The sequence below is a fragment of the Anomaloglossus baeobatrachus genome, chromosome 2 (assembly GCF_048569485.1).
Source record: "Anomaloglossus baeobatrachus isolate aAnoBae1 chromosome 2, aAnoBae1.hap1, whole genome shotgun sequence".
Taxonomy (NCBI): Eukaryota; Metazoa; Chordata; class Amphibia; order Anura; family Aromobatidae; genus Anomaloglossus; species Anomaloglossus baeobatrachus.
The window spans coordinates 227,591,647-227,616,863 of record NC_134354.1 but is presented as its reverse complement, the minus strand read 5'-3'; the positions used below and the strand labels follow the sequence as shown (position 1 = coordinate 227,616,863).

The 25,217-nt window shown below is 46.8% G+C and overlaps 1 protein-coding gene across 2 annotated transcripts in view; it reads left to right on the top strand.

Annotated features, from left to right (window-relative positions):
• Positions 1-25,217, top strand: part of PIK3C2B (phosphatidylinositol-4-phosphate 3-kinase catalytic subunit type 2 beta) — a 212,452-nt gene that overhangs the window by 13,782 nt on the left and 173,453 nt on the right. Inside the window, exon 2 of one of the 2 annotated variants that reach the window (XM_075335659.1) lies at positions 24,053-24,086. The exons of the other annotated variant lie outside the window; for it this stretch is intronic. The gene's annotated coding sequence lies outside the window, so the exon portion shown is untranslated. The remainder of the gene's footprint in view (positions 1-24,052; positions 24,087-25,217) is intronic. 2 annotated transcript variants of the gene reach the window in all.

Below are 25,217 nucleotides of genomic sequence, written 5' to 3'. Positions count from 1 at the left end.
GACTCCACTCGGCTGGATCTTGTCACAGGTAGGAGATCTTCTTCTTGTCGTGACGCCACTCTCAGTATTGCGGCCAGTAGGGACCGCCACTGCAGGTTGAGGGTCGCCTGGGGCTGATGGTGTGTGCAGTTAGTTGGAATAGCCTCCTGAGAGTGAGGCAAGCCCCAGGGCCCGGTGTAGGTGCGTAGTACCACAAGGCGCAGAATGACTCAACACAGGCAGAATGTCTTTCAGGGTTTTTACTCACTTCAGGTGGCAGGGTGAGTAACCCGGGCGTAGCTGGGATGGACCAAGTGGGAACCAGGTATCCTTCAGGCTGACTTGTGAGGGTGACTACTAACTCGCCTTCCTTAGCCCTTGGTGGTTTGGGGTGACCCCGACTTTGAGTCCCTATGGGGGTCACCCAGGGAAGTTGCTGAAGCCTCACTCCCCTTCGTTTGCCGTGTGCTTGTTGCCTGGGCCAGATCACTCCAGCTTCTTGCCTCCTGTGAGCTATGGACCCTAACTGTGGCTACGTGGCTGCGGCTTTTTGTGGTGTTGTGGCGTGGGCTTTGAGAGCCCCACACCGGCAGGTTTAGCAAAAGAAAGCTGGATCTATCTCCGCTTCGGGATCTGCCGCCCGTTTGGGCCTGGTACTCCCTAGCAGTCTCCTTACTTCCCACTCTGTGCTCTCTCTCTAGCTGGAGATGGGTTTCGGGTAGCCCTCCTAGGTGACCGTTCTCCCCCGTCGGTAGCCACTGCGCGGACGCTGTCAGACTCCAGCAGCCCAGGGGAAGGGGTCAGCTCTCTTCGGAGCTCCCTGGACTCTGCTCTGAACTGGCTCACATCTGGGACCTTCACTGCTGCTCCTGTCAGAGCCTCACTTTCCTGCTCCTCACTCCTCCACACTCTGCTGCAGACTCTAGACTGTTTACTCCTCCTTCTCTTTTCCCTTTTGTGCCTGCCTACGCCACCTAGCAACCAGACTCTCTTACCACACCCCTTGAGAGGAGATGGAGGCTTTTGGCCCCCTCCACTATTCCAGTGAAGGTGAAGGCTTTTCCCCCTCCTGGGATCCCCAGGGGTCCTCTCATGGGTACATGTGTGAGACCTGATCACTATGCGCCTGTGTTCCACACCCCGGTCAGCCTTCTGGATTACCTGTGTTGTACTGTCCCCAGCATGGGTGCAGTACTCAGTGGTGCCTGACCAGGTCAGGGGCGCCACATTCCCCCTTAGTTATCACCAGCACGTCCTCGGGCTGCAAGACAACATTTTAAAATGCATAAAACATTAAAACATGGAAAACATTTTTAAAAGCACCAGGTACCATACATCACCACCCTCCACCCACAAGTCCGTTAACCCACCCAAAACCCTCTCACGTTGGCCGCGCCTTCAGCCACTTCTGGCAGGATGTAGAGGCGGCTTTCATGGTCTGGTGGTCTTCAGGGTATACCTGGCCTGGTGGATCCGCGCCTTCAGCCTCTTCTGGCAGGATGTAGAGGCGGCCTCCACAGTTGGTGCTGACCAGGTACCCTCTTTGTGGTGGAGAGCCAGGCCCCATAAACAGGCATGCTCTCTGGTCGCAGGTGAGCCAAGGCCCTATATACGGACGGGCTCCTCCTGGTTGCAGACGAGCCAAGCCCCTAAACAGGCTGACTCTGGTGGTGGTGGTGCCCTTTGGTGTAACTATTTACACTGCGAGAGTTTGTGGCTATGCCAGTTCATAGCCTTAAGGTTTATTTCTCACAATAGTTTTTGTGGGCACATTCTTGAACTTTAAAACGTTGCAAAACAAACTTTCCAAACTGGTCAAAACTTGCTGTACTTTACTTAAACTTAGGCAGATTCCTCTTCACCAGGGCTTGGGCCTGTAGGGCTGCGGCACCTGTTGCTTTCTTGACCTTTTTCTTCGTCTGTGGTAGTCTCATCAGTAGGTTCTTTCTCTGTTCCTTTTCTATCTTTATCGCTGTCTTTCCTTTCTTCTTCTTTAGGACATGGTGCTACATCTAGGGCATACCAGCCTCTTTCGCCTCGATGCAGGGTAAACTGTACGGAGTCTCCCATTTTTAAGTTTCTGCCAGGGTGTCCTCTGGGCAGATTAGCTCTGACGTCTCTCCTATTGACAAAAATACCTTCTTTTATACCAGGTGCTACGATGAACCCATATCCTGACTTGAGGCTGAAGTCCTCCACTACTCCTCTGCAAAGGGGTCCTCTGGCCTGGGCTTTGGCTCTTCTCAGGAACCTTTTCTCCTGTAGGTCTCTGGCCGTGACTTCTCTCTGCTCTGGGGATGGCGGTGCAGGGGAAAACTGGGTTCTGCTGCGGCGCTGTGTCTTGCGGGCTGGATTCTGCGAAGTGCAGCTTACAAGCTCCCAGGTGAGGCTTTGGGGCAGGTCTTCTTCGTCAGCAGGAGGTGTCAGGTCTTCCTCGTCCCAGCGGGAATATGGCAGCATCTCCGGCTCTGGGACTAGCACTGCTGCTGGCTCCGGGGGCAACTCCTCAGCTTCTTGCCCTCCTCTCCCCCTTAGTTCTTCGCTGCACTCTGGTCGTGGCAGCGCTGGGGATGAGTGTTCCTCAGCTGGCCCAGGCGGTGGACTCTTCGGCGTGGTTGCCGCAGGGGTTGCCTTAGGGGTGTGCGGAGGGAGCATGTACTGATCCACCATCTCCTGTGGGAACTTGGCCTCCAGGTCAGCCTTCAGCTGCCAGTATGCGGAGTCTTCACCTATCAGGGATTTCCTAGTAGGGACTTCCTTAGGCTGGGGAGCGGTGTCTGCTCTGGCCTTGCAGGCCGGGGTAAATGGTGATGCAATCTCTTGGCGGGCCGCGCCCTGTATGGCGGCGGCCTGGTCTTGGCGGGCCGCGCCCTGTATGGCGGCGGCCTGGTCTTGGCGGGCCGCGCCCTGTATGGCGGCGGCCTGGATCGGCGTCGCAGCTGCGATGGGATCTGTGCAGGCTGGGCTGGGCGTCGCTGCAGGGACCGGGTCTTGGTGGGCCGAGCAGGGCATCGCTGCGGCGGCCGGGGCTTGGCGGGCCGAGCAGGGCATCGCTGCGGCGGCCGGGGCTTGGCGGGCCGAGCAGGGCATCGCTGCGGCGGCCTGGGCTTGGCGGGCCGAGCAGGGCATCGCTGCGGCGGCCTGGGCTTGGCGGGCCGCACCTGGCATGGCTGCGGCCTGGCTCAGCGTCGCCGCGCCGGGCGCCTCTTCTGGGACCGCGGTCGTAGCAGCAGGGGTCGGAGCACTTGCGCTGGCCGGGGCAACTCTGGACTCACCCATCGGTGGCACCATCGGGATCTGAGTCGTCGCCGCTCGATCTGGCAGGCGTCGCGCGGCTCCCTCCTCGTAGGTCCGAACCGCCGCAGCCATCTCCAGAAGCTCCGTGCGTCCCTCACTGAGCTGTCGCATGATCCTGGCCTCCAGCTGATCGCAGAAGATAGCAAGCTCCCGGCACCACCAGGCAGCAGAGCCTGGTTCTGGGTATCCACGTCCGGACTCCATCTCTTTTCTCTGCAGCAGCAGGCTTGTGGCTCCCTTTCCTTCCCGCCGTCTCTGGACGCTTCCGCTTTCTTCACAAGCGAGGTCAGAACTCTGCAGGGGATCTCTGGGTAGCCACACCTCTTCGTGGGCGGTAACTTCTTCCAGCGCGGGCTGCTGTTGTTTTTCAGCGCGCTTTTCATGGTGGCAATATGGCGGCGCTTCCAATTTTCCAAGCGGACCGCCCAGGCACATGGTCACCTGTCTGAACAGGTCTAGTCCTTATCCTGTTCGTGACGCCAGATGTGAAGCCCCACAGGTGTAGTGTCGGTGCATTACCCTCAGGGACTCCACTCGGCTGGATCTTGTCACAGGTAGGAGATCTTCTTCTTGTCGTGACGCCACTCTCAGTATTGCGGCCAGTAGGGACCGCCACTGCAGGTTGAGGGTCGCCTGGGGCTGATGGTGTGTGCAGTTAGTTGGAATAGCCTCCTGAGAGTGAGGCAAGCCCCAGGGCCCGGTGTAGGTGCGTAGTACCACAAGGCGCAGAATGACTCAACACAGGCAGAATGTCTTTCAGGGTTTTTACTCACTTCAGGTGGCAGGGTGAGTAACCCGGGCGTAGCTGGGATGGACCAAGTGGGAACCAGGTATCCTTCAGGCTGACTTGTGAGGGTGACTACTAACTCGCCTTCCTTAGCCCTTGGTGGTTTGGGGTGACCCCGACTTTGAGTCCCTATGGGGGTCACCCAGGGAAGTTGCTGAAGCCTCACTCCCCTTCGTTTGCCGTGTGCTTGTTGCCTGGGCCAGATCACTCCAGCTTCTTGCCTCCTGTGAGCTATGGACCCTAACTGTGGCTACGTGGCTGCGGCTTTTTGTGGTGTTGTGGCGTGGGCTTTGAGAGCCCCACACCGGCAGGTTTAGCAAAAGAAAGCTGGATCTATCTCCGCTTCGGGATCTGCCGCCCGTTTGGGCCTGGTACTCCCTAGCAGTCTCCTTACTTCCCACTCTGTGCTCTCTCTAGCTGGAGATGGGTTTCGGGTAGCCCTCCTAGGTGACCGTTCTCCCCCGTCGGTAGCCACTGCGCGGACGCTGTCAGACTCCAGCAGCCCAGGGGAAGGGGTCAGCTCTCTTCGGAGCTCCCTGGACTCTGCTCTGAACTGGCTCACATCTGGGACCTTCACTGCTGCTCCTGTCAGAGCCTCACTTTCCTGCTCCTCACTCCTCCACACTCTGCTGCAGACTCTAGACTGTTTACTCCTCCTTCTCTTTTCCCTTTTGTGCCTGCCTACGCCACCTAGCAACCAGACTCTCTTACCACACCCCTTGAGAGGAGATGGAGGCTTTTGGCCCCCTCCACTATTCCAGTGAAGGTGAAGGCTTTTCCCCCTCCTGGGATCCCCAGGGGTCCTCTCATGGGTACATGTGTGAGACCTGATCACTATGCGCCTGTGTTCCACACCCCGGTCAGCCTTCTGGATTACCTGTGTTGTACTGTCCCCAGCATGGGTGCAGTACTCAGTGGTGCCTGACCAGGTCAGGGGCGCCACACATGCCCATTTTTTTTAGTGCCATCTCGGATGAAAATGACCTATACAAGTTTACAGGTCCGTGAAAATCATGGACAACACACGGGTGACATCGGCTCACGATTTCGTGTGCTCTCCGTGATTGATGTTGTAATGGATAGTAACGAGACAGGGTAAGAGACAGAGACGGGCGGGGAAAGAGACAGAGACGGACGGCGAAAGAGACAGACGGACGGCGAAAGAGACAGACGGATGGCGAAAGAGACAGAGACGGACGGCGAAAGAGACAGAGACGGACGGCGAAAGAGACAGAGACGGACGGCGACATTGAAAGGGACGGCGACATTGAAAGGGACGGGGACGGGGACATGGAAAGAGAAAGGGACGGGGACATGGAAAGAGACAGGGACGGGGACATGGAAAGAGACAGGGACGGGGACATGGAAAGAGACAGGGACGGGGACATGGAAAGAGACAGGGACGGGGACATGGAAAGAGACAGGGACGGGGACATGGAAAGAGACAGGGACGGGGACATGGAAAGAGACAGGGACGGGGACATGGAAAGAGACAGGGACGGGGACATGGAAAGAGACAGGGACGGGGACATGGAAAGAGACAGGGACGGGGACATGGAAAGAGACGGACAAACAGAGAGGGAGACTGAGAGAGGGAGACAGGGAGAGAAACAGAAAGACAATTACTATCCCGGGCAACGCTAGTATATACTGTGTGTGTGTGTGTATATATATCTGAAAATCACTGATGAATTTTTGATAGTTAAAAATTACACTAATGAAAATTAGGATAAAAAATACTGATGAAACTCAGAGTGTATGTGAAAAATCTGACATCTGATTGATGCCTGAAGGAAGAAAACACTTGATGTGGATAATAAAAAATACTTGGATTAGAGAACTGGTCTGAAGTTAACGTCTCCACACGCCCAGGAGTGTTGGCTCCGCCAGGTTACTCAGTTGTGTGTCCGCACATAAGCCGGTGTTTTATGGCTGACAGGTGGAGTGCTGGGTGTACGCTCTGTGCAGGTGTTGTAAGACCAAGACTTTTCTAAAGGCAGTCATCATGAATCCTGCAATACCTGTTTAGTTTCTAATGTATTTACCCAAGGTGAGTTTCCTGCTATGTCAGTTATGTCTATAGAAATCGGTTGTGGATAACATGGCGATTTTTATTGCAGACACATGCAACGCTGTTAGAACATAGACATTTTCTAAACTGTAGTGGTGCCAGATTGCGGTAAACTGTCGTTTACGTCAGAGTAACTGGTTGGGCTTTTAGAAGCCTTTTTAGAGCTGATTTTATAACTAGGACATTGACATATATGCTTATATAAAGGCTTTGGAGGTGAATTCATTAAAACTGATGTTACGCACACCAGGCTTATGAAGTTCTTGCTGGAGTATGATGCGCCAAATTCATTCTATGCATACCACATAAAGATTTCAGCACATCTTCAGTGCCATGCGCCTTGCCAGAAGTGAGGCTATAGTCAGTGACCGGAGTAACCTGTCTGGCGTATGAATGCTGGCACTTTTTACTACAGTTGATGGGTGGGCATAGTGACACCCGACTCCTCTTGAGCTTCTCCCAGTTTGGCAAAGCTGCTTAAAAATGGCATAAAAACGCCAAGTTTCAGTGTTGCGCAAAAAAAAAAAATTGCCACCTAAATTGTTTGACACTAGTTTTCTGGTGAAAAAGATCTTATAATTTGGGGGGCCTATGTTTCATGAAGACCATGTCTTCTTTTTCTTTTTTTTTTTTTTTAAAGTTATCTGGATTTTCCAAGTGATCAGACATTGACTAAAGGGTACTTTACATGCTGCGATCCCGCTAGCGAGATAGCGAGCGTACCCGCCCCCGTTGGTTGTGCGTCATGGGCACATCGCTGCCCGTGGCGCACAACATCGCTAGGAACAGTCACACATACTAACCTGTCAAGCGACGTCGCTGTGACCGGCGAACCGCCTCCTTTCTAAGGGGGGCGGTTTGTTCGGCGTCATAGTGACGTCACTAAGCGGCCGCCCAATAGAAGCGGAGGGGCGGAGATGAGCGGGACATAACATCCCGCCCACCTCCTTCCTTCCTCATTGCCGGCGGTCGCAGGTAAGGAGATGTTCCTCGTTCCTGCGGTGTCACACATAGTGATGTGTGTTGCCACAGGAACGAGGAACAACCTCGTTACTACACATACAACGATTTTTGGTAAATAAACGACCTCTCCAAAACAAACGATTTTTACCTCTTTTGCGATCATTGAAGGTCGCTCGTACGTGTCACACACTGCGATGTCGCTAACGACGCCGGATGTGCGTCACAAATACCGTGACCCCGACGATATATCGCTAGCGATGTCGCAGCGTGTAAATGGCCCTTTAGTGTCTTCGTCTGCTGTAGCAGAAATGTAGCCCATTAAAATGGCCATTTATGGAATGTACGAAGGAGACTAAACTCCATTTTGGTTAAAAGAAGAGTATTTAATGCTGGAGACTTCCCTCTGGGTCTATCTGCACTATAATAGGGTTGCTCCACTACTTTTATATTGATTACCTATCCTCGGAATAGTTCATCAATATCAGATCGTTGGGGGTCCGCCACGTAGCGCCCCAGTTCATCAATATCAGATTGGTGGGAGTCTGCCACCTAGGGCCCCTGTTCATCAATATCAGATTGGTGGGAGTCTGCCACCTAGGGCCCCTGTTCATCAATATCAGATTGGTGGGGGTCCGCCACCTAGTGCCCCAGTTCATCAATATCAGATCGTTGGGGGTCCGCCACGTAGCGCCCCAGTTCATCAATATCAGATTGGTGGGAGTCTGCCACCTAGGGCCCCAGTTCATCAATATCAGATTGGTGGGGGTCCGCCACCTAGGGCCCCAGTTCATCAATATCAGATCGGTGGGGGTCTGCCACCTAGCGCACTAGTTCATCAATATCAGGTGGGGATCCTCCATCTAGCGCCACAATAGATCTATGTTTTTAGTACCGCTGCCAGCCAAATATTCTGTTCAGCTCTGCAACTAACGGCTACGTCATCTGTGTAGTGACCACTGCTAAATACTGCAGATCTAACTTTAGTCAAATGAACAGGCGTAACTGTACAGTACCCAGCAGCAGCCACTACACAGTTTATGGAGTTGTACTGTTCAACGCTGCTGGCAGGTACTGAGAACAGATCGTTGTTGAGGGTGCCAGGTATCCGAACCTCACTGATCTAATATTGACCTACACCTATATAAAAGCATTTGAGAACATTTTAAGACACTTCAGGGGAAAAGTCGCATTATATAGCTGCCATACAAATGAGCTGTTGACCATGCAATACGTGGATAGGTTCTATCTGTTTTGGTTAATGCCTAGTTTTACAAGACAGCTACTTTCAATGAGTACTCCAAGAATATAAATAAAATGTCATAAAAAAGTTCCAAAAATTCCTTTACTAAGCAAATCGCAGTTATTTTGTCTAAGGTGGTAATCAATGTAGAATAAAAATGGGTGCTGCCTTGTTATATTGAGAGAAACATACAGAAAGACTTAGATAGGGAATTTAGATTTTGAGCACCAATGGGGACAGTGTTGTTGATGTATGTAAAGCGCTGTGGAATCAATAGCGCTATATAAGTGAATAAATATTATTAACATATACTAGACAGCTGGACAGGAGCCTGGGAAGATGTCCAGTAGGAAGCTCTTCTGCTGTGACCTGGAGATAATTTATACCGCGTACTGTCAAGCTATCTAGGTTACAGCAGCGGAGCTTCTTTCTGCACATCTTCACAGGCGCCTGTCCTAACATTGTAAGACCGGTCTATGTTCCAGGTTTTTATTTGTCTATGGCAAATGAGAAGAATAAATTGGCTGCAGTGGACAATTCCTCCACTTGGTGGATCTTTACAGGTGCAATGAAGCTGTATATACCAAACATCGCTGAAATACTAAGGGCTCACTCACACATCAGTTTTTGACAAATTGGGCAATGATGGTTAAACCCCCGCGCTGCCATGTGTGGAAATGGAATGGACAATTTCCCATAATGTGATTTATTCAATGCATTTCGGAGTGAAACTCCTTCATCAGGACTTTAAAGGGAACCTGTCGCCAGATTTGGGGCCTATAAGCTGCTGCCACCATCAGTGGGCTCTTATATACAGCATTCTAACATGCTCTATATAACAACCCAGGCCGCTGTGTAGAACGCAAAAATTACTTTATAATGCTTACCTAAGCGATCAGTACGGTGCAGACTGGTCGAATGGGTGTCTCCACTCTCCGGAACCGGCGCCTCCTCTTTTGGCCATCTTTGTCCTCCTTCTTCTGAAGCCTGGGTGCACTACAATACTTTGATCTGCTCTGGGCAGATCAAAGTGTGCCTGCGCAGGACCTCAATGCCGGCCTGTATGAATGACGTAGGACGCGTATTTATTTATAGACCACCATTGATTCCATGGTGCTGTACATGAGAAGGGGTTACATACAGAATACATATACGGTACAAGTTACAGTAGACAGACTGGTACAGAGGGAAGAGGACACTGCCCTTACAGGCTTACATTCTATAGGATAATGGGGAGGAGACAGTATGTGGGGTGCCATTCGTGTTTCCCAGGGATAGCACTCGTACCTGTGATAGTCTATTGGGCTTTTTACATGTCACTGATTTTTTTGCAGACTGAGTGGTCCTTTCAGAATAGCAGTGTCCGATATTGATCCAAATGTCAAATCAAACTATGTCGGGAAAGTGTAGGGGTCAGTAAAACATCGGAAAGCACTCGGATGCCATCTGTGTGCTGTCCATATTTTACTGACTGATGCATAGGAAAAGGTAAAGAAACTATTTTTTTCCTCATCTGTGAAAAAAAACTGATGAAACTGACACTGATGGTAATCACTGGCCAAACGTGGTCCATTTTTTCTTGTACGCTAATTTCTTTGTCTAAATGAGCCCTTAGTCTGTCATTGCTTCTTTAGTTTTGTTTTCATGTGTCAATAATGAGGTTTGTATGACCAATTGATCGTCCTGAATAAATGTCATTATTGTCGGCAGCACGCCCTGTTGTACATGTGCTGCTGATGAACACTATTTATTCCCACTAAAAGATGCCACGATGACTGGCGAGCATTTTCTCAGCTTACGATTGATCGCGGGGCAGGTTTACACTGGGCAGTTGTTGGGAATGAAGGTTTGTATGGGGGATCACCACCCCATGTGAAAGGGTCTTTCTTCTCATCGGCCCATACAATGTGGACTCTCACAGCTCAGTGGTGGCTGATGATAGGCCTGGTCAAAGGTCAGTTTCACTAGCTGATATGGAAACAAAGTGTAATTAGCATTATTATTGATGGGAACAATGAATCTCCCTTTTTGTGACTTGGAAGAAGACAAATAAAAACTAGACAGATATCAAGCATGTGAGAAGTTCAGACAAAGAACACGTTTGTTGGAAAGTAAAACATCTCCGTACACATGGGACTTGTTGTGTTTGTCTGATATAAACCCTGAAGTCTTCCATCCCACTGTAAGTGTACTGTAAACACGGAGCTGGAGAGAAATCTCGGAAATCCAGCCTATGATTGTCTGTAAGGTCCAATAATCCAGGGCTAGTTTTATTTTAATGTTTAATGAGATCTGTCAAAGGCTTGGAATCGAACCAAGATCACTAGATCGAAAATACTTGGACTCTCTACCATCTGATAACCTGAAAAGTTTAGACTCTTGGATTCTGAATTAAAGGGCACCGAGAAAGTACTGAATAGAACATCTTGGATGTCTTTCCTTCCAGAAGGCCTCATTCAGACGTCAGTGTGTCAATGACAGTCACAAAATATGTATCCATTGGTGCATCACTCCAGCAATTTTTTATTTTTATTTCAGCTCTGGAGTTGTGCTTTAAATGTAAGTCCCCTGCCCCTGTTTTATACTCACCTGCTGCCATCTTCATTTTCCAATCCCACGATGGTTGATCTCCAGCAATTTGTGACCTGCTGTCTGCTCCAGTGTTTCATGGAGCATGCCAGAGGTCATAAAGCAATACAAGTCTATGAGAGCCTCATTTTGGCTGCCATAGAGTTGCATTGGAAACTTGTGACATAACCAGTCAGAAATTACAGGCACAAGATAGCGCCATGGAACTGTCGCGGCACTGAAAAAGGATAAAGCCGCCGGAAGGGAGTATAAGAACGGGGGTATGGAACTTACATTTCAAGCACCACTCTAGCGCTCAAAAAAATTGCTGCCGTGGTGCTTTATGGTCTATAGGGTTTTTCTCATGCCCATGTTCTGAATTTTTTTTAAAAAAAAATCACGTAGATTAGTCTGTCGGTGCATTAAAATAACAATTAGCATCATCAGCCTGCAGTCTGTGTGCTGTCTGTGATTTAACATTTTATTCAACAGATTTACAACTAAAGCATATATAATATACTGTGTGTGTGTGTGTGTGTGTGTGTGTGTGTGTGTGTGTGTGTGTGTGTGTAAATCACCAATGATAAAAAATGTAAACACTAACCAAATATTTATGAAACTCAGATCCAAAATCCTGGTGACCCGTACGTCTGAATTAAGGCCGCTTTGCACGCTACGACATCGTTAGCGAAAGCACCCGCCCCCGTCGTTTGTGCGTCACGGGCAAATCGCTACCTGTGGTGAACAATATCGCCGGTACGCGTCACACATACTTCACTTTCTAACTACGTCGCTGTGGCTGCCGAACAAGCCCTTTTTTAAGGGGGCGGTTTGTTCGGCGTCACAGCGACGTCACTCAGCAGGCCACCAATAGAAGCGGAGGGGCGGAGAGCAGCCGCATTAACGTCACTCCCACCTCGTTGCCGGAGGACGCAGGTACGTTGTTGGTCGTCCCCGAGGTGTCACACGTAGCAATGTATGCTGCCTCAGAAACGACGAACAACCTGCGTCCAGCACTAGCAACGATATTTTGAAAATGAACGATGTGTCAACGATCCACGATTTGGTGAGTATTTGTGATCGTTAGCGGTCACTCGCAGGTGTCACACGCAACGACATCGCTAACGATGCCAGATTTGCGTCACGAATCTCGTGACACCGACGACATATCGTTAGATACGTCGTTGCGTGTAAAGCGGCCTTTAGGCCTTAGGGAATCAATTACACTTAAGGTTATGTTCACACTTAGCGTTTTTGCAGTGGTGTGTGTGTGTGTGTGTGTGTTCGTGTTCTTTTCTGCAGATGAGAAGCTATACGATTTTTAGGTCTTTACATGAGTAGGGGTTGTCATAGTAGTGGACAACGCCTTTAGGCTCTGTGCCCATGTGTGCGTATTGCATGCAGTTACGCTGCGTATTGCACTGCAGCGTAACTGCCTCTGTCCCCAGCACAATCTATGAAGATTGTGCATAATCCATGTGCACGTTGCGTTTTAGAACGCAGCGATTTCCATGCTGCCAAATCGCTGCATTCTAAAAAAGCAACATGTCACTTATTCCGTGCGCTTTGAATGCAGGTCCCGCTCTGTCTATGGTGGAGGCTGCATCCAGAGCGCATGAAATCTGCTTTCTCACTGCATTCTAACGCAGTGTTTCTGCAGCGATTTGAAGCGCACATGTACTGTTCAAATCGCTGCTGAAATTTCTGCAGGGACACAACACAACATGGGCACATAGTCTCAACAGTATGCTTATTAAGGCTAATATATGAATGTATGATATAGATAGATTCGACCAGCAGTCTAACATGTATGGCAAACCAGTCAAATTGATGTTTGGGAGAGGTGCCGATCGGCCATGTCCGACAGCTGGTTAATGTATATGTGAGCCTTAAAGGAAATTTGTCAGCAGGTTTTTACTATGTTATCTGAGGACAGCTTATTAGGCTGTGTGCTGTTGTTTCAATACAAAGTGTTTTATCGGCAGGAGATTATCACTGTTGCACTAGATGCCCTCATGCATTCTGGTCTAGCCACACCCCAGCACTCATTAGCAGCTTACTATTACTCAATGTTCAATGTAAACAGTAAGCTCTATTGTATTGATTGTATCGTAACATCTGCACCCAATAAACTAAGTGACACATCGCTGGAGACAGTATCTCTTTCCCTACATTATGTTGCTATCAGATGAGGTAGCAAAATCTGGTGACAGATTCCCTTTGAGTGCACAGAGGACGTCATGCCGTGTGCTCTCTGGAGTGACCTATGAGTAACTTTTTTGTAGGCCCATTGTGTGTTCAGTCAAAATTCCTTCGACAAATGAGAACATCAAGGTTCTTCATCATGTTATGAAATACCGATCGAACAGTTGCGCATATATGCAGTTCTCCATCCTTCCTTGTATGACCAGCTGAAGTCTCTGACTTTGGTGCATCTTGCACTAATATTATGATATTGATCTTTTTTTTTTTTAACTAACTAATTTTCAAAGATCTCATTGATTTTATAGTTCTGGACCATTTACAAGGCCAATGTCAGACCAGCAACAAGCACCAATTGACTATACAGTATAGTTAAGCAGCCTGTTTACACAGACTGACCAGCTATATAATTCTGCCCCCATATACAGTACATTATCTGTAGATCATCCCGTTTACACAGACTGACCAGCTATATAATTCTGCCCCCATATACAGTACATTATCTGTAGATCATCCCGTTTACACAGTCTGACCAGCTATATAATTCTGCCCCCATATACAGTACATTATCTGTAGATCATCCCCTGTTTACACAGACTGACCAGCTATATAATTCTGCCCCCATATACAGTACATTATCTGTAGATCATCCCCTGTTTACACAGACTGACCAGCTATATAATTCTGCCCCCATATACAGTACATTATCTGTAGATCATCCCCTGTTTACACAGACTGACCAGCTATATAATTCTGCCCCCATATACAGTACATTATCTGTAGATCATCCCCTGTTTACACAGACTGACCAGCTATATAATTCTGCCCCCATATACAGTACATTATCTGTAGATCATCCCCTGTTTACACAGACTGACCAGCTATATAATTCTGCCCCCATATACAGTACATTATCTGTAGATCATCCCGTTTACACAGTCTGACCAGCTATATAATTCTGCCCCCATATACAGTACATTATCTGTAGATCATCCCCTGTTTACACAGACTGACCAGCTATATAATTCTGCCCCCATATACAGTACATTATCTGTAGATCATCCCCTGTTTACACAGACTGACCAGCTATATAATTCTGCCCCCATATACAGTACATTATCTGTAGATCATCCCGTTTACACAGTCTGACCAGCTATATAATTCTGCCCCCATATACAGTACATTATCTGTAGATCATCCCCTGTTTACACAGACTGACCAGCTATATAATTCTGCCCCCATATACAGTACATTATCTGTAGATCATCCCCTGTTTACACAGGACGATGTGCAGCCAATAACTATTCTACTGGTGATTACTGGCATGTTTATAAATGAAAAAAAAAAAATAAAGTTCAGTGGTAAAAGGGGCATTATTCTGTTGGGTTCCTGCTTTTATTTTTTCCCCATAATTTCTTATTAACCCGTACATTTTTCATAGTTCACCAAGGAAAATATAAAGTCGGCTCAGGTGCTGAAGCTGCTGCATACCAGGCAGATACCAGCTGTGTTACAGCTACATAGCTGACATCTTCCATTAATGGAATTTTGCAGCTTACTCCAATCACTGCAGTTCAACTATTTAGTTGACACTACCAATCACTGACAGTGGCTTTTAAATGACTTCTCCAACCAGCTCCCTGCGACACGATCACGGGGAACCAATGGCCTACTATTGCAGCAAAGGGCCTTATTGAAGAATTTCTTTTAACCACTAAAATAATAATAATAGTAATAATACAAATCTGGATAAGTTTGGTAATACCATAATATATTGACCAAGAATTATGTTGCCAGGTTTATTTTTACTACACAATGAACACTGTAAAAATATAAAGCAAAAAACATGGTGGAAAATAAAAAAAAAAAAAGGTTATATAATAGCTCTTGGAAAATGGGGAGGAAAAAAAACCTCATTTGAAAGATAAGCACTGCACACTACACTATGCAGTCAAAAAGCTATGGAAGCCTAAAGGGTGCTCTTTACATGCTGTGACATCGCTAACGATATATCGTCAGGGGTCACGTTGTTAGTGACGCACATCCGGCACCGTTAGCGACATTGCAGCGTGTGACACCAAGGAGCGATGATCAATGAGCGCAAAAGCGTCAAAAATCGTTGACACGTCACTCCTTTTCATAATATCGTTGGTGGTGCATGCCGCTGGTTGTTCGTCGTTTCTGTGGTGTCGCACATCGCTATGTGTGATGCGGCAGAAACGCCGAACATCTCCTTACCTGCGTCCACCGGCAATGAGAAAGGAAGAAGGTGGGCAGCATGTTCCGGCCGCTCATCTCCGCCCCTCCTCTGCTATTGGGCGGCCGCTTAATGACACCGCAGTGACATCGCTATGACGCCGAACGCACCTCCCCCTTGAAGGAGGGATTGTTTGGCGGTCACAGCGACGTTGCTGAAAAGGTATGTGCGTGTGACGCTGCCGTAGCGATGATGTTCGCTACGGCATCAATCACCAAATGTCGCACGAACAACGCTAGCTATCGCTAGTGATGTCGCAGCGTGTAAAGCACCCTTTACAGATAGTTCTTGCATTACATCTGTGAGTCATCCGAATGCTGTTTATGTCATTGACCATTACTTTGTAGAAGCTTGAAAAAACATATATATATATATAAACAGATCACATACTAATTGTTAAAAAAAAGAAAACCTGACACGTGGAGCAAAAGTAGATCCAGCAGACTGAAAAAAATAGTAAATTTTTCATATATGAGAAAAGAAAATGACCGTCTGAATGACGCCTAACAGAGGAGACCATGGTCAATGATCATTAAGCCCTTAAAAAGGTTGACCACTACTTTTAAATTAATCGCCTATCTCTAGGATAGGTCATCAATATCTGATCGGTTGGGGTCCGATACCTGGCAATTCCGCCGGTCATCTTTTCGGTGTCGACGGCAGAAAGAAATTTGCAGTTCCGGAGTTGCTCTGTCAACTCGTAGTGGCTGCGTCCAGGTACTGCACACCCTCCTCCTATGGATTATATGAGAGGCAGATGGGCAGAACCTGGCCATGGAAGCTATCCGACAACAAGGCAGCTCCAGAACTTAGCATTTCCTGCTGGGCCCGGGACCATAAACAGCTGATCAGTGGGGGTGCCGGGTGTCTGACCCTGGCCGATCAGACATTGATGACCTGTCCTAAGGATAGAAGAGGAAAACTTTTTTAAGCCATCAGATACAGAAGATTCTCATTGCTAATTGATACATGAAGCTATACATTTTCAATTGTTTTTACTCTTCTGGCTCATTTTCATTTTTCCCTTTTTAGAACTTTTTATAATTTGGTTGTCTGTTACTAATAAATAATATATTAAATTTTCCAAATGTTATTAATTTCTATTATGTTGTGAGGTTGTTCTGTGTCTAATTATAGCTTTCATATCATTTTTATGTGAGCTTTAAGCAAGTGTGTGTTTAAAGAATTAGTTTATATTGACGAAGTTCACGGAAAACTGTCAGAATTTCCCTTCAACAGATCACCCACTGGGGAATAATGAGTGTTGCGTGTAGGCTTTTAGTGCTTTGTATCATCCACTCATGTATAGGCGTGGACCGCAAGAATTTATTTACAGTTTTCTCCTTTCTTCTAGTAGTCTTTACATAAGCGTGAATGATATTTGTTACATTGTTTGCCTTCTTTTCGATGTGCCTCAACATTGCCTGTGGTATTTGTGAGTGTGTGTACCCGACTCTATTCAGGGCCCCAGGGATTAGTATTGGTTGCAGTGGATAAGTGATTAATTCTAATGTTGGACATAACCCTTAAGGCCATGTGCACATGTTGAGTATTCGGTGAGTTTTTTACCTCCGTATTTGTAAGCCAAAACCAGAAGTGGAACAATCAGAAGAAAAGTACACAGACAAGATAAGCACACGGCTGGGCCTGCAGCCTGTAGCCGTATGCTTTATCTGTGCTGTTTATCACAATATGGGGGACCCCAAGTCAATTTGTTTATTTTTACACAACTATAGAGAAGCAGACAGTGTGTGTGATTCCAACCATTCACAGACGCTGTCACAGAGGTTGGGGGCGTGGTCTGACTGCAACTAATCACACGCTGGGACTGACGGTGGGTGGTGGAAGCAGTGAATATGTATGAGGGCTAATGAGCAAACCTGGAAGTAGTGTTACAGTCGCGCTGGAGACCCGGTAAGTATAACGCTCCTGCTTTATTCCTTATTTTCTTTCTTTTTCCTTTATTTATTTTTTTATTACTTATACAGGTGGCTGAATCCGATCAGTTACATGGAGTTCCCTGAGAACTGCATGTTTGGCGTCCGTGCATGAATTCTAGGTATCCTGTACCGACCCCGTTCTTAAGGGCTAGGACACAAGGCAAATAAAATGGTCTGAGTTGTATGCAATAAAAAAATTGCATTCAACTCGGAGCAATGTTACTTTATCAGGCAGATCCTATCTGCAATTTTTTTCTCATCCATAAGCGGACTGAGAAAACAATCGCAGCATGCTGCGAGTGTCGAGGAGTCTCGGATCACTCACACCCATACAAGTCTGTGGGTGTGAGTGAAACATTAGCCTGCACTCGGATGACCTCCAAGTGCAGCGTAATATATACATAGGCTGACAATAGAGGAGATGGGAGAGATGAATCCCTCACTCTCCTCCGCAGCTATGATCCGATTGCAGGATCGGATCACAGTCACATGACACTAGACACGCTCGCAGCAGAGCGGGAGCCGAGGATCACATCCAATGCTCTCGCATCAGATGCCATACTCGTGTGGCCTTAGCCTTACAGTTTGGGTTCGCCCGTCACTATTCATAAGAATAGTTCCATTTACTGACAGCAAGCAGATATCTTGGAAATGGTGAGGAATTAATGCATGCAGTACTCCTTGTAAACTAATACTAGATATCCTCTAATGGACCTTTTACGCAATCTGATAGAGCGCTAGTGTTTTGAACACTCATTCCTGATGAAATATATATCTGTCTAAACATGCTGGCAATTACCAACGAACGAGCAAAACTCTTGTTTGTTGACTGATATTTATGTATGCATAACAATCCTCATTATTGGCAGCACATCAGTAATAGATCAGTCATGGAAGGCTGACTTCTCTAAAAGGGCTTCCACGTGCAGGCTCTACACAAGCCATGGTATCACAATCCCCAAAACAGACACCAAAATTGTGGATTGAATAGACCACAATGCTTATTGCTGAGGTTACCCAATAAATAACTAATCAGTCAGCTCAGACTAGTCAGCCCACCTAGCATGTTATCAAGCCCCTGTGGCCATGATAACATGACTTAGGCGTACACTCAGTTTCAGAGAGGGGCATCGCGCATGATTGGAAGTATTCAGAAGACTTTAGGTCATGTACGCCTCTATGAAGCTGGGACTAGTCAGCCCACGTAGAATATTATCACGCCCCTGTGGCCATGATAGCATGACTTACAAGAGCCGGTGTCCTCACCCGTGCTATACAAAGCTCACACATGCGCACAGCTTTGTTTCCTCATATCATTGAGCTTCTGCAGCCGAGTGTACGCGTCCCAGCTTCAGAGAGGCGCATGATCGGTAGTCTTCAGAAGACTTCATTCATGCGCAGTTCACCTTTCTGAAGCTGGGACTTGTACACTTGGCTTTAGAGGCACAGTGAGAGAACAACGTTTCGCGCATGCACAAGCTTTGTATAGCGCTGGCGATGACACTGGCTATTGTAAGTCATGTTTTCATGCCCACAGGGGCATGAAACCTGCTACATGGGCTGACTAGTCTGGGGAACTAACGCCCCACCAACTAGTCAAGGGGGTCATTTGAATATCCTAAATGGACTTTAGAAATACTTTTTCCAAAGATCTGTTTATATGTGCAGTGTAATTTTAGGAAGGGAATGAATATAGGTACACACAGATGCTGGTGGTTCTGGGGTGCACTGGGAACCTGACAGGTTTCCTTTAAACCAGTAGCAATTATAAAGAGCACAGAAGTGATAGAAGAAGTAACCACTATACAGAAATATGAACTTGTATGGGGCACCCTAGGTTGTGTCCACAGAGGGGCTGAGTGGCCAGTGAAGTGGGCTAATAGAGAATCACTCAGAATGCCAGGTCAGAAGTAAGATGTCAAGTTCAGGAACAAAAGCCGAATCAATTAGTGATGAGCGAGTACTACCATGCTTGGGTGCTTGGTACTCGTTAAGAGCAGTTGGATGCTCGGATGGGTGTGACTCGAGTACACAAGTATAAGATTTCGCTAAAGAATTCTTGCATCCCCTATTGACTTCCATTATACTCAGGTGCTTGAGTCTCGCCCATCCAAGCATCTACTGAGTAGGGTAGTGCTCGTTCATCACTATCTATCATTAAAGCTTTTACATTAAAAGAGTGGCATAAAAGCTTTAAAAATGTAGAAAATTAGTGAAACTCTTGAGTTACCTATGACTTTTGCAACTTTTAGCATTTTCATTGCAGCTGTTCCCACGCTGTGCTGAAAGTGAGCTGGGTTGTAATGGGGGGGGGGGGTGTGACATGACGAGCTGTGGCGTTTTGTATATCAGAAATTTGACTCAGGCAGTATGATTTTTGGTATAGCGCTCGGAGGCACATGCCATTCATCAGACATTCCAGATTGAGAATGAGGCGGGTACCTCTTCATGAATCGGGAGCTTCTGATTCCACCATGCCCCCTCATCAATATCGGCGAGAAATTTGCCTGTCTTGATGAATCGGATCCTTAGCTTCTACTTGCATCGCAATATTGTGTCTGATGGTTTGTTCATTTAATGTTTTTGTTATATTGCTATGCTTGGTTATAATTCTCCTCCATTTTGCTTTTTTTTTGTATTTTTTTTTCTCTAGTAATGTGATGTATTAAAATAATACTGGTAAATTCTGGATTTATAATTTTGAAATCTAGAATTCTTATCAAATACTGGTTGAATAATTTGTAACTTATTTATGGCAGTAAAAATTCTTGTGTAACACACCTTAGTTCACCTCTTCCTTTTTTTTTGTACTAGAATGGCCAGAATTGATGTCTGGTTGTTTCTCTAGTATAAATTTATAGGTAGTACATGCTGTAATTTTGTGAAATCCACTTGTAGAACTGTTGTTTGTTCTTTATGGCGAAGTTGTTAATTCCTAAATGTTAGATCACCATCTTTAATTGCTTTTATAAACCAGATAGCAGAAAGCTTTGTCACATAGTATTGGGTATAACATAATTGGAATCTTTATCAAGAATTGGTTATAGATTGTACCGTATTGTTGATTTTGTGTTTTGAAATTCAAGGTGCTCTTATCTTAATTTTTTTTTTGCCTAATAAAAAGGATCTGAATTTAAAAAAAGAAAGTACCGTAAGGGTAAGTTCACACAGGGCTTTTTTTGGTAAGTTTTTGCTGCGTTTTTTTAGCTGCAGATTTGCCTTGGTTTTATGCAAATCCATGCTAATAAAAAGCTGCTTTTTACGGTCCCAGAAAAGTCTGAGATTTCTGAAATCTCATGCACACACACAAACACCTGCAGATTTTTTCCAGACTTGTTTTGTCAAATAACTGTGCTGTTGCTGCAGATTTCAAATAAAGACCATGTCCATTCTTTGCAGCGTTTTTACATTGATACATCCCATTTTGTAAAAAAAAGTCACCAAAAACGCACCAATAAACGCAGATAACTCAAATGAGATTTCCTGCCACAAGATCAGGTTTTGGTCAGGAAAAAAACTTAACAAAAAAGTCCTGTGTGAACATAGCTTAAGTAACCAGAATAAAACAAATAGACTTTGGAGAGCTTATCATAAGAGAACTAAGTGACCAATCATTTACAGAGGTTGTCCACTACTTTTAGGGGTACTTTGCACGCTGCGACATCGCAAGCCGATGCTGCGATGCCGAGTGCGATAGTCCCCGCCCCCGTTGCAGCTGCGATATAATTGTGATATCTGCCGTAGCGAATATTATCGCTACAGCAGCTTCACATGCACTCACCTGGCGTGCGTGCGACGTCGCTCTGGCCGGCGAACCGCCTCCTTGTTAAGGGGGCGGGTCGTGCGGTGTCACTGCGATGTCACGCGGCAGGCGGCCAATAGGAGCGGAGGGGCGGAGATGAGCGGGATGTAAACATCCCGCCCACCTCCTTCCTTCCGCATATCATACGGGAGCCGCAGTGACGCCGGTAGGAGATGTTCCTCGCTCCTGCGACTTCACACACAGCGATGTGTGCTGCCGCAGGAGCGAGGAACAACATCGGACCGTCGCGTCAGCGTAATTATGGATTACACCGACGCTACACCGATGATACGATTACAACGCTTTTGCGCTCGTTAATCGTATCATCTAGGATTTACACACTACGATATCGCCTGCGATGCCGGATGTGCGTCACTTTCAATTTGACCCCACCGACATCGCACCTGCGATGTCGTAGTGTGAAAAGTGCCCCTTACATTGATGGCCTATTCTATCGCTGGAGCGTCGCTACACGTGGAAGCATGCTGCGCTTGGTAACTAAGGTAAATATCGGGTAACCAACCCGATATTTACCTTGGTTACCAGCGCACACTGCTTAGCACTGGCTCCCTGCACTCCTAGCCACAGTACACATCGGGTTAATTACCCGACGTGTACTCCAGCTATGTGTGCAGGGAGCCGGCACTGACAGCTGAGAGCGGCGGACGCTGGTAACGAAGGTAAATATCGCGTAACCAAGGAAAGGGCTTCTTGGTTACCCGATATTTACATTGGTTACCAGCATCTGCAGAAGCCGGTTCCCTGCTCACTGCACATTTAGTTGTTGCTCTGTCACACACAGCGATGTGTGCTTTACAGCGGGAGAGCAACAACTAAAAAATGGTCCAGGACATTCAGCAACAACCAACGACCCAACAGCAGGGGCTAGGTTGTTGCTGGATGTTACACACAGCGACATCGCTAGCAAGTTGTGCCTAAGCAGCGATGTTGCTTAGTGTGACGGTACCTTTTAGGATGGGTCATCAATGTCTGATCAGCTGGGGTTTGACACCCCCCACCACCGCGGATCAGCTGTTTACGGTGTTGGTCACGACAGCAGGCAGCTGAAAATGCTCAGTTCCGGAGCTGCCCAGTCAACTGATAGCGGCCGTGGCGAGGTACTGCACATCCGCCTCCTATTCAAATCAATAGGAAGTAGATATGCAGTACTCCGCCTCGGCCGCTATCAGTAGACAGAACAGCTCCAGAAATGAGCGTTTCTGGCCACCTGCTGTCGTGGCTGGCACCAAAAACAGCTAACCGTCCTGGGTGCGGGGTGTCGGACCCCGGCCGATCAGACATTGATAGCCTATCCTAATGATAGGCTATCAGTGGACAACCTCTTCAAGACTACGTTCAGTATTTGGTTTGTATTTTACCTCAGTATTTGTTCCACTCTAGATTTTGGCTTACAATCAGTGGAAAAGTGTAATGGAAACACAGGCTCCACTTCTGATTTTGGCTTACTAATACTAAGGTAAAAAGTGACCAAATACTGAACGTGTGACATGTCCTAACTCAGCTAAGGCTAGGCACACATTGCATCTGTGTATTTAGCCTACATTATATTTCAGGAGCTTTCCCCAATGTCGCCATATTGCCATCGACAACCATTCACTAGATGGTGGCCAAAAATGTATATTTTCAGGCACTGTCTGGCTGTTTGCAACTGTATATTCTTGATTTTTACTGTATAAAAAAGTGTAGCAGACTTTAATTGCCCAGTGTATAGGAAAACGGAAAGAAATACTGTATATACCATACATATACATTTCTTTACAATGGGGTTCCTATGGAGGACCGATCCATCCTGACTGTGCTCACTGTTGGGTGCTTACCCCCCGAGTATATGCCCCTCCGACATTGGTCACAAATATATTCTGGTCCTTAGGTAATCAGTAGTTAGCATTGGTTGGTAATTATTATAAAAATCAGTCTTCGAATATCTTTTGACTTGTAAATATTGCATTAATATTTCTCAACTTTGTATACGACTGTTGGTGGCCATACGTAGTCTCATGTCGGTTAGGCCTACTGAGTTGGGCATGTCTGGCTGACCGTCCCGTGTGTAAAGTAGTGTCTTGACATTCCCCTAATGACAAATGCCAAGCCAAGGGTACACGTGCATTTTGGGAGGAACAGCTTTTCGGCTGTTAGCCATCTAATCCATAAGGGCCGCTTACTAGAAGTAATGGCTAATGATGTGATTTATAGTATATTCCAGGGCTTGACAGAAGTTATAAAGCAAGTTAGAGAATACAAAAAGCGTCTCCATTATTTTTGGACTTTTTTTTTATTATTGATGTTTAAAAATATTATTGTAGAAAATCTAGGTAAAAAAAATGTAAGTTTCTATGCACATGCAAAGCCCTATGTTTAGTGTATAAGGTTGGTAAAGCTCCTGCAGTGTATATTACACCTATTAATATGGCTCCGTATAGCTGACGGAGGCATCCATTGGGGTAGTATGAGGTGATGATCGGCAGTTATGTGTAAATGATGAATTTTACAAGTGACCAGGTTGTTATGTGGACTGTGTGCTTGGGTCTTAGCCTTGAAGCATGCAGCCTCACTCCAGTCTAGAGATGCTCAAGTGGAGGATGGAGGAAGTGAAGCAGATGGTGTTTACATGTTCATCTGTCAGTCCCACCATTACTAGGCCGCATTCACACACACTCTCAGTGCAGGGTATGAGGTCTGAGCCGAGCTGTGCACTCACTCCTGGGCTTATGGTGGGAAACTGCCTTACAGAAATAAACATTCCCCCAGACATTGTGATGAATTTTCCGCTTGATTCATCTGTAGATCAGGGGCAGCAGGTGCAGGACACAAGCATCAGAAGGAGGAGGAGGGTTGTGATCATACAGTGTAACCCCCTCTTCCCCGCCCTGACTTGTGCTTCTTCCTCTACAGATGGGTAACCTCCCTCCTCCTCTTCCATTGCAGGTCATTCGGGAGATGCTGGGCGGTTCACAAGAAGGTACCTTGGGAATACGGGGGAAGGGGTGCAATGACATTCTCATTCTTGGCGAATAAACATTGCATTTTTGATGTCTGTCAATAATTGCGAGGACATACCAGTGCTTTAGGTTTTTTTTTTTATATATATATAATCGATTTTTCATCATAATCAGGTAGGCAAGTTATCATTGTGGTACCGTAATAGTTAATGTCGTAGATGCATGTAATAGACTTTCATGTTTTGAAAAAGTCTTCGATTTTAGTTAATTTATGTACTCATGTTTCGAGCTTTCCTTATAGAGAAACAGAGAACTAAGGTTTCCCCCTGAAGAGTCAGAGGTGGCTGGATTTGTAGGCAAGGAGTTTGCTTGCTTTACAGCTTGCGGATCACTGAGTTTAGTAAGCATCAGAGCCCCTGCATTCCTGCCAAATCGGCTTCTGCTTGCAGAAATGCATACAGTTTGGGCCAAAAGCATGATTGTGCTGCTGGTCCAAACTGTGCTGCCCCATTCTTCAAGCAGAAGCCAATTTGCCTCTGTAGCATTGCAGGAATAAAGGGGCTCTGATGCTTACTAAATCCAGTGATCCACAAGCGTGCGCACGTGTGCGTTGTGCATGCTTTTATGCTGCGTATTGCACTGTAGCATAAAAGCCTGCGTCCACAGCACAGTCTATGAAGATTGTGCATAATCCATCCGCACGTTGCGTTTTAGAACACAGCGCTTTGCATGCTGAAATGTTTTGCCAAAACGCTGCGTTCTAAAAAGCAGCATGTCACTTCTTTTGTGCGTTTTGGATGCTTTTCCAACTCTGTCTATGACCCGCAACACACATCCGTTTTTTTTTTACGTGTGCGGTACGTATTTGCACGTACCGGAGACACGGAGATACGGAGACCCATGTTATTCAAAGGTAGATGACACACACACGTAAAATCACACGGAACGTGTGTCCATGTGATAAGTACGTGTGTGCGCTTTTCTGCACGGACGACATGTCCGTTGTTGGCAGGCAGCACGCAGGCACGGACCCGCTAAAATCTATGGGTCCGTGCCTGCACAGACCGCACACGGAGTGTGTCCATGTTCAGCACATTTTGTGCGTGTGCGTTTTTACACTAGCGATCTTATTTTTTTTTAAATTAAATTCA